The sequence below is a fragment of the Otolemur garnettii genome, unplaced genomic scaffold (assembly GCF_000181295.1).
Source record: "Otolemur garnettii isolate 467f Iridium unplaced genomic scaffold, OtoGar3 scaffold00095, whole genome shotgun sequence".
Lineage (NCBI taxonomy): Eukaryota > Metazoa > Chordata > Mammalia > Primates > Galagidae > Otolemur > Otolemur garnettii.
In genome coordinates this window covers 2,242,320-2,253,149 of record NW_003852490.1, presented here as the reverse complement: position 1 = coordinate 2,253,149, position 10,830 = coordinate 2,242,320, and the positions used below count along the sequence as shown (strand labels likewise).

Here is a 10,830-nt window from a genome sequence, read left to right as displayed (position 1 = left end):
TGTATGTGGCTGGCGCCCTACCCACTGAGCAACGGGCACCACCCTGAAAAGTAAACATATTTTTATTCAATGTCCTACTTTTTATAAAAATTGTTTCCTTAAAATATTTTAATGTTTAAATATTCTAGAAGTAATAAATGCCATATTGTAATATCTATTTAATGTTTAGCTTTTATTATTTAAATTTCTTATATGCATTATTATTTAGTTAGTTTTGAGACAGGGTCTTACTTTGTCACCTGGGCTAGAGTGAAGTGGTCATCACCGTAGCTCACTGCAACCTTAAACTCCTGGGCTCAAATGATCCTCCTGCCTCAGCCTCCCAAGTAGTTAGGATTATAAGGCCCCCACCAGGACGCCTAGCTTTTGCTCAGGGTGGTTTTAAACTCTAGAGCTCAAATAATCCTCCCTCCTTGGCTTCTCAGAGTATTAGGATTATAGGCATGGGCCACCACACCCAGTCTCCTATATTCATTATTAAAAATTCATTATACTTTCCACTAGAAGATAATCTACATTAAAAAAAATTCATCCTTAATTGTGTTATATGAAGGAAAAATCTACTCATCATAATTACCAACATAAAAAAGGTAATAAAGAAAAGATGTTTTCCAAAGGACAAAAGTCTTTTAAAATATACATACATTAAAAAAAATACTCAAGGTTGGGCATGGTATCTCAAGCCTGCAATTAGCACTCTGCAAGGCCAACATAGGAGATCACTTGAGCTCAGGAGCTGGAGACTCACCTGAGCAAGAGTGAGACCCTGTCTCTACTAAAAATAGAAAAATCAGCCAGATGTTGTGGCCGGCATCTATTTATTATCCTTGCTACTTGGGAGGCTGAAGCAGAAGGATCGCTTGAACCCAGGAGTTTGCAGTTGCTGTGTGCTAAACTGATGCCATCGCACTTTAGTTTGGGCAACTGAGTGAGAATGTCTCAAAAAAAAAAAAAAAAAAGAATACTCGATCACTTTTTATTGTAGCATTACTTCTCACTATGGCCAGTTAGATTAAAGAAAGCCTGTGACCAGGTGTTCATAAAAAAGGACACTAGGTTTTTATGTAACAGATATTACTGGTAGGCTGAAGGCTGGATTCCAGATGATCTCTCAAAGTACCTTCCATCCCTATCATTCTAAACTATTTGCTTTTTGCACATAATGGCAGAATTTTTTAGAGACAAATTATAAAAAGGTGACACTAACATTTATCAAGTTTAAGCTTCAAGGGCAGCAGATACTCTAACACTAAAAGTTCTGTAAATTGAGAAAAGGCAAATTTTCTGTGCCTTTACCACTGAAGAATGAAATACTTCAATGAGTTGTTTCAGAATTTAATTACAAAAGTCAAGTCCAGAGATAGTCAAGCAATAAGATACAAGACAATTCTTTTCAGTCTTAAAGAACTGACATTAATAGGCCGGTGCGGTGGCTCATGCCTATAATCCTAGCACTCTGGGAGGCTGAGGCAGGTGGACTGCCTGAGCTCACAGGTTTGAGACCAGCCTGAGCAAGAGCGAGACCCTGCCTCTAAAAATAGCTGGGTGTTGTAGTCCTAGTCACTCGGGAGGCTGAAGCAAAAGAATCACTTGAGCCCAAGAGCTTGAGGTCGCTGTTAGCTATGACACCATGGCACTCTACCAAGGGCGACAAAGTGAAACTCTGTCTCAAAAACAAAAAAAAGAACTGACATTAATAGGTAGCAGAATACTGAGCCCTTGATATTTTGTCCTTGGTGATTTTTATATTATCAATTCAAGTGAACATAACTAAAGGCACATAAAATATACAATTCTAATACATGTAAAAATAATTATAAAAGAAAAAGTCATTTGGACATCCTTTGATTTTCTATTCTAGAAATGTTTCAAGTTTCTGAGTCATTTATCTGCCTTTAACTGTAGCATTTTATACACTAGTATCTCAAAAATATTGTTAATAGGGCAGTGCCTGTGGCTCAGTGAGTAGGGTGCCAGCCCCATATACCAAGGGTGGCAGGTTTGAACCCGGCCTTGGCCAAACTGCAACAACAACAAAAAAATAGCCGAGCATTGTGACGGACACCTGTAGTCCCAGCTACTTGGGAGGCTGAGGCAAGAGAATTGCCTAAGCCCAAGAGCTGGAGGTTGCTGTGAGCTGTGATGCTACAGCACTCTACTGAGTGCGACAAAGTGAGACTGTCTCTAAAAAATATATACGTTTTATTAATATTTAAAAATCTACAAACCCAAAGTATAACTCAAACTCATAAAACTTTCTTGATGAAATAATTTTAAAATGTCATTTTTACCTTCATAGCATTAGGTAAGTATCTAAAAAAATTTCAGTGTAATAAATGACTTTTCTCATAAGCATCCTTTGCCTCTGTCCATCTAACCTAGCTGATTTAAAGTGAGCACTGGTGCAGAATAATTTATTTCTTTATTTTTTTAGAGACAGAGCCTCAAGCTCCTGTTTTTTTTTTTTTTTTTTTGCCATGTCATCACTTAAACATCCCATTAAAGCCTGAGGGTAAGAAAGCTAATAACATTCAAATAAGTTAATTATCTTTTTGTGGTAGCAGCACATCTACAAGGCATGGGTGGAGACAGAGTTTCACATTGTCATTCTGGTAAAGTGCCCTGACATCACAGCTTACAGCAACTTCAAACTCTTGGGCTTAAGTGATTCTCTTGCCTTTCTCGAGTAGCTACAGGTGCCCGCCACAATGGCCGGCTATTTTTAGAGATGAGGGCTCACTCTGGCTCAGACTATCCACCTGCCTCGGCCTCTCAAGTGCTGGGATTTCAGGTGTGAGCCACCGCGCCAGGTTGAAGATGAAATTCTTAACTAAAATGAGATTTGAAGTCTGATACTTTAAATTCAGAAAACTGGTTCAAGGGAATGAATGCTAAACAAAACTTCTGTCTAGCTTACTTTTATGATATTCAGAGAGAAACCATGTTTTCTAAATCTTTTATTGTTGGTATTAAGACATCAACTCATTTGCTGTATAGAAAATGATTTGAATTATATAGTAATTAAAATAAACCACATGAGCCAGGCATGGTTGCTCACACCTGTAATCCAAGCACTTTAGGAGGCTGAGGTGGGTGGACTGCTTCAGCTCAGAAGTTCAAGAGCAGCCTTAGCAAGAGCAAGACACCCCATCTCTACTAAAAATAGGTAAACTTAGCTGGGTATTGTGGCAGGTGCCTGTAGTCCCAGCTACTCAGGAATGTGTAATAAATTCACCATCAACTGAAAAATTTATTCTATTGGTTCTATTCTATTGGCTCTTACCTAAAAATACAAGTTTCTGATGTTAAAATTAAACCTGAACATGTTTTCTCTGAATTATTTTGCTAATCTTGTACTTTTTATTGCCAGTGATACCTAAGAAAGGTATAGCAATTTTAAGTGCTAAATTTTTACTTAGTTTTTAAAGAGAAAAGCATACATAATAACCCCAACCAAAATTATATATTGGAACAAAATTATTCTGATAATTAAGTTATTAGCAATTTTATACTTCTATGCGTTTTTAACTGTCTATAGTTAATTTGTTTGAAAAATATAGTTGTTGGCTTATAATAGATTTTTATGGAACTAAAATTAAGTTTTAAAATTTAAAGTCACAATGATATAACTTCATTGGCCTAATGCAAAAAAAGAATAGGCGTAAGAAAGGCAATGTACACACTGGAAAATTAGAAAAATAAAAATAAATACTTTTTATAGTATATCAAAACTAACTGTTAGGGGCTGAATTGTGTTCCACCGATCTGTCCCCCCAGAAAGATACGTTCGAGTCCTAACCTCTGGTCCCTAACAAAGGTGATCTCATTTGGAAACAGGAACTTTGCAGATGTTAGCATGTTGTGATGAGGTCACCCTGGATTAGGATGAGCCCTGAATCCACTGACTTGGTGACTTGATAAGAGAAGGTAAAGGGAGTTTGGATGCAGATACACAAAGAAGAATACAAAAGTGTCAAGAACTTGATGTGAAGATGGAGGCAAAAAATGGAGCAATAGCATCTACAAGCCAAGGAATGCCAAGGATTGCTGGAATCCACCACAACCTAAGGAAAGAGGCAGCCAGGATTCTTTAGAGACTTTAGAGAAGGCATGGCCCTGCCCACACCCTGACTGTGGACTTCTGCCCTCCAAAACTGTGAAAGAATAAATTTCTGTTATTTTTAAGCCACTCAGTTTGTGGTATTTTGCTATGGCAGACTTAGGAAACTAATACACTAAGGTATACCTAGCATTGTACAGTTCAACCTGACTTTTTTTTTTTTTTTGAGACAGAGCCTCAAGTTGTCCCCCTGGGTAGAGTGTTGTGGCATCACAGCTCACAGCAACCTCCAACTCCTGGGCTCAAGCGAGTCTCCTGCCTCAGCCCCCCAAGTAGCTGGGACCACAGGCACCCGCCACAACCGCCGGCTATTTTTTGGTTGCAGCTGTCATTGTTGTTTGGCAGGCCTGGGCTGGATTCAAACTCGCCACCTTAGGTGTATGTGGCTGGCACCTTAGCCACTTGAGCCACAGGTGCCAAGCCTCAACCTGATTTTTAAAGGAAAGAAACTTACCTTTTCCTTGGTTACACTGACTTAGCATACTAGAAAGAGACTAAAGGATTCTCCAGGGGATTAATTAGTTTAAGGTCAGCCTGGATGATTTTTTCTAATGTTTGTTTGGATATACCTTGGGAAGATAAAATCATATGTCTAAGGAGTAAAGAAAAAAATTAATTTTTTTTTTTTTAAGTTATGGTATTGCTCTGTTGCTTAGGCTAGAGTACAGTGGCATTATCATAGCTCACTGCAATCTTAAATTCCTGGGTTCAAGCAATCCTGCCTTAGCTTCCCGAGTAGCTAGGAGTATAGATATGTGCTATTATGCTTGGCTAATTTTTATATTTTTTGGTAGAGATAGGAGGATCTATGTTGCTCAGGCTAGTCTCAAACTCCTGGCCTCAAGTGATCCTCCTATAGTGCTAGAATTATAGATAATATGAGCCACCAAGCCCAGGCTTCAAAGTTAGTATTTTTGTTGAACCAAACATGCACTAATTTGATATCCTTTAAAATACTGGTCAAAGCCGGGCACAGTGGTTCATGCCTGTAATCCTAGCACTCTGGGAGGCTGAGGCGAGTGGACTACTTGAGCTCAGGAGTTTGAGACTAGCCTGAGTAAGAATGGGGCCCCTTCTTTACTAAAAATAGAAAAACTGAGGCAAGATAACTGTTTGACCTCTACTCAGGGTAGAGTAGAGATTCTTCTCCAGAGTGAGATTCCTGTCTCAAAAAATAAACATAGAAATATAAAAAATAAAATAAAATACTGGTCAACATATTTACTTATCCCCAAGAAACAAGTCTAAATTTGTTTACTAAAGCAAATTAAACTTCACAGAGAAAATCACATTATTGAAGCAATGTAGTTTTCAGAAAGGCACAAAGTTTTTTTACCTCCTAAAAAAATTAAGTTTTCTAGTTAATTAAAGGATCCAAAGACTTAAATACTAGCTTTGTCTGATGAAACAAACAGTATTTTTTCAGTATCAGTAGCATTATAAGTCTTACACTATTTTAAAAAAAAATTTAATTTACAAGTAAAAATTGTATATTTATGGTGAACAATGGGATCTTTTGATATATGGATACATTGTGAAATGGCTAAATCAAGGTACCTAACATATACATTACCTTACACACCTATTTTTTATGGTAAGAATACTTAAACATCTACTCCCTTAGCGATTTTCAAGTATATAATACATTGTTATTAATTATAGTTACCATGATGTACAGTAGACCTCTTGAACTTACTCTTCCTATCTAACTGAAATTTTGTGCCTTTGACCAGTATCTCCCCAGCTCTCCGACCCCTAGCCTAAGACAACCACCATTTTACTGTTTCTGTAAGTTCAAAAGTCTTACAATATTAAGAGCTAAGCTCTTATCTTTTGAATCTATAAACCTTAAGGCAAGCTAAGTTTCCAAAATAAACGTATTATATAAAATTTATAGCTAAACCCTTTCATTTATTTTTATTTTTTTGTGTGTGATAGCTAAGCTTTTTAAAAAAATATAAGCCATTTTAGGAATTTTCAGGAAAAGATTTTTTTTGTTTGGTTTTTGTAGAGACAAGGTTTGCTCTGGTGCCCAGGTTGGAGTGTAGCGGCATGATTATAGCTCACACAGCCCTGAACTCCTGGGCTCAAGCAATCTCCTACTCCCTCTCAAATAGCTAGGGTTGCAGGCACATAGAATGCTCAGTAATTTTTTTAAAAGCTTTTTATAGAGATGGGGTTCTCACAATGCTGCTGAGGCTGATCTCAAACTCCTGGCTTCAAGGGATCCTCCTGCCCTAGCCTTTCAAATAACTGAGATCACAGACTCAAACCACTGAGTCTGTCTGCCATTTATTTTTTAACAAGTATTTGTTGAATGCCTAAATAGCAGACACTATTATAAATAGGAAAATTCAAAGATACACAAGGATCAGCTGCAATCTTCATGGAGCACACAATCTAATGACAAGGTAGACAATTATGATAAAACAAGTTCTATAAGAAAGTATGGAGCTCGGTGAAAAAAGCACTCTGGGGACCCAAAGGAAGCTTGATAGAGAAATTAATACTGGAACAAACTTTTTGAATTCCCTAGATGAAAGGGGAGAATAATAATAATTACACATAAATAAGAGGGGGTGACATGTAAATGAACCCTGAACAGGTTTGGTATATGAAGGGCTGCAAAGTCATTCTTTATGACTAAAACATAAGGTGGGCAGGATCAAAGTATTGAGAGATGAAGCAGGAGAGCCAGCCACAGTGAGGCTTAAGATTTAGACTTTATGTCACAGTTGACAGGGAACCAATTACATTTTTCAAACTGGGAGTTCGAGGCTCAAAGATCATATAAGGACACTGCTGTAGTGGTCCAGGTAACAAAAACTAAAGGCCTGGAATAAGACAGTGACAGTGAGAATGACCACCACAGGCTGGATTCCAGAGTCAGTTCTGGAGTCCAACTGTAAGAATCTGTTAATAAGGGAGAGGGATGGCGCTCTGGCTTCTAGGGAAGGATCTGCGTTATTCAACAAAGATATGGAATAGAGGAAAAAGTACAGATTTGAGCAGGTAGGGGAGGGGAAGTGGTGAAAGAAGAAAGGAACAAAATGTTAATATCTGCAAGACAAGAAGAAAAATCTCTAGTGATGAAAATAGTCAATATTTGTATTCTTGGCTCGGTGCCTGTGGCTCAAGTGGCTAAGGCATCAGCCACATACACCTTAGCTGGTGGGTTCAAATCCAGCCCGGGCTGCCAAACAACAGTGGTGGCTGCAACCAAAAAACAGCCGGGCCTTGTGGCGGGCGCCTATAGTCCCAGCTACTTGGGAGGTGGAGACAAGAGAATTGCTTGAGCCCAATAGCTGGGGGTTGCTGTGAGCTGTGATGCCAAATCACTCTACCCAGGGTGACAGCTTGAGGCTCTGTGTCAAAAAAAAAAAAATTGGCGGTGCCTGTGGCTCAAAGGAGTAGGGCGCCGGCCCCATATGCTGGAGGTGGTGGGTTCAAACCCAAAAACAGCAAAAAAAAAAAAAAAAAATTATATTCTTTACTATGTATAAAACACTTTTATACACATTCCATGGTTGACAGAACCACCCAGTAAGAAAAGCAGCTCCAAAATGTAAAGTAATTTGTCCCAGGGCAACACAGCTAGTAGGCTATTAAGATACTACTAGAGAAGAAATGTCAGGCTTCTAGCTAGTCTAGTAAGCTTTAGAGAGCCACTCTACACTAGAGATAATTTTTTTTTTATTTGAGACTGAGTCCCACTATGTCATCCTCAGTAAAGTGCTGTAGCATCACAGCTCACAGCAACCTCAAACTCTTGGGCTCAAGCAATTCTCTTGCCTTAGCCACCCAAGTAGCTGGGACTACAGGCACCTGCCACAATGCCCAGCTATTTTTTTTGTTGCAGTTGTTTAGCTGGCCTGGGCCCTTGTGCACCAGAGATATATCATGGCTAGTTTCTTTTCTTTTCTTTTTTTTTTTTTGAGACAGAGCCTCAAGCTATCCCCCTGGGTAGAGTGCTGTGGCATCATAGCTCACAGCAACCTCCAACTCCTGGGCTCAAGCGAGTCTTCTGACTTAGCCTCCCAAGTAGCTGGGGCCACAGGTGCCCGCCACAGTGCCCAGCTATTTTTTGTTGTAGCCGTCATTGTTGTTTGGTGGGCCCGGGCTGAATTCGAACCCGCCACCTTAGGTGTATGTGGCTGGTGCCTTAGCTGCTTGAGCCACAGGCGCCGAGCCTCATGGCTAGTTTCTAATGGCCACTGATGTCTTAGGGTTTTGCTGCCTCCAGCTGCTTCAGTTTTATGCAACCATGGCTGAATCCAGAATTACTGAGTTGCAACCAGTACCTAGAGGTAATAGCAATACCCAGAAGGAAAAAAAAATCAGAACTAGAAAGAGTCATGTAACTGGAAAAAAATCTTAGGCTCTTAAGAACTGAAAGTTCTTTTAGTTCATCTAATGGATGTAACTTCTATCACACTTACCCTAAGTAACAACCATAAAAGCATTAACTTTTAAAGAATTCCCTGGTATAACTGATTTAGGAAATATTAGAAAATAATTACATTGCTTTACTGTATATTTTTACAAAACTTTTAATATCCTAATATACACTAAAAATTTTTTGGAGTATAATTAAGAGTGCAGTATTCCCTAAACATATTTAACCACTGAACATTGGCCCCCCAACTTTATTTGCAGAGTATCTCATGAGACTAGCATCCCATGGAATATACTTTGAAAATAACTGCTTGATGAAAATAATTAAGCAACAAAGCAATAAACACAAATTAAAAATAAGTACAAACAATTGTTGAGGGAATGCAGAATTAAAAAGAGTAATCAGAGTCTTTGGATTAAGCAAAGTTTCCTGTCCAATATATAGCTAATTTAAAATATAACTTAGTCAATGATACAAACCAGGGATACACATGCTTAAATCAGAAGAAATCTTAAATTGCTGAATGATGTACTTATAAAACTTACATTACCATAAGTTCCAAGTTTAGAAATTTTTTTTTTTTGAGACAGAGTCTCACTGTGTCGCCCTCGGTAGAGTACCATAATGTCACAGCTCACAGCAACCTCAAACTCTTGGCTTTAAGCGAGTCTCTTATCTCAGCCTCCCAAATAGCTGGGAATACAGGTGCCTACCACAACACCCAGCTATATTTTTTTGTTGTTGCAGTTGTCATTGTTGTTTAGCTGGCCCAGGCTGGGTTCGAACCTCCCAGCCTTGGTGGATGTGGCTGGTGCCATAACCACTGTGTTGTGGGCGCTGAGTCAAACATGAACCATTTTTTTTTTTTTGAGACAGAGTCTCACTATGTTGTCCTCGGTAGAGTGCCCTGGTATCATAGCTCTTGGGCTTAAGCAGTTCTCTTGCCTTAGCCCTCCAAGTAGCTGGGACTATAGGCACCTGCCACAATGCCTGGCTATTTTTTAGTTGCAGTTGTCGTTGTGTAGCAGGCCTGGTCTGGGTTCAAACCCGCCAGTCCTGGTGTATGTGGCTGGCACCCTAACCACTGAGCTATGGGCACTGAGCCAAATTTAGAAATTTTAATTGCCTGTACTTGGGGGGAGTAAATAGTTAAGAAGATCAGGTCTTATACTCTTCTGAATTTTCATCAAAACTTCTTAATTCTTATTTTTAAATTAATAACTGCTTTGAAGTTTCGTATGCTTTTTGAATTTTTCTGGATTTCATTATAGGCTTAGACAAAAATCTCATTATTAGAAAAACCATTAGGAAGAAGGATTCTATGTAACAAAACCATAAATGTCCGATTATGATTATAGTCACAATGAATTTGTTGTAAAGAAATATTTTATATACCATTTCTTTCTCTCTTAATTATCCTCTTAAGATAATCATCCTTAAATGGTATGTTGTCTACAATTTGGAACAGACTGCTAAGAGTTTTGTAATTCTGCCTAGTGATTAAAATTTTTTGTAATTCCCTTAGTACTTTTCTGTTTGAGGAATCTGACATCCAAATAACTACAGTGTAATAAAGACAGACCTGGGAAAATGGAAGAAAAATTTAGGGATGAGAGTTCCTTTATACTAAACTCACAGGCTTTTCTATTCATTGATTCATTATATAAAAGTCATTTCATCACCTGTTCCTACAAACCATAAATATTATTTCTAATAATACATGAATTACAATACTAAATGGAAGTTACTTTGATGAAACAAACATTTGTTTAAAAGCTAAAGAAGTGATAATGGTATTAATGCATGTCTTATTTGTTCTTGATGGGGCTTGTTCAGTAAAGGTAAATAGAGCGTTATTTTGAGCTACACCACTGAATTACAATTTATACAGTTAAGGTTTCCCTTTCCTGTATTTAACTTCAGTGTATAATAGGAAAAGATTAAATAGAAAAAACCTTCTCCTTTCAGTCAGTTTTCCTTATATTTTGAACTGTGATCAAATATAGACTTTTTACTAGGATTATACAAATTAATTGTTTCTAAATAATGATAAACAGTTTAATATAGTCGCAAACTTGAGTTATGAAAATTAGGTGAACTGGCTCAGCGCCTATAGCTCAACGGGCTAAGGTGCCAGCCACGTACACCTAAGGTGGCGGGTTCGAATCCCCAGCCCGGACCTGCCAAACAACAATGACGGCTGCAACCCAAAAAATAGCCGGGCGCTGTGGTGGGCGCCTGTGGTCCCAGCTACTTGGGAGGCGGAGGCAAGAGACTCGCTTGAGCCCAGGAGTTGGAGGTTGCTGTGAGCTGT

At 38.5% G+C, this 10,830-nt stretch overlaps 1 protein-coding gene across 4 annotated transcripts in view; it reads right to left on the bottom strand.

Annotated features, from left to right (window-relative positions):
* SOS1 (SOS Ras/Rac guanine nucleotide exchange factor 1) overlaps window positions 1-10,830 on the bottom strand; it is a 134,689-nt gene that overhangs the window by 50,076 nt on the left and 73,783 nt on the right. The window lies entirely within an intron of this gene.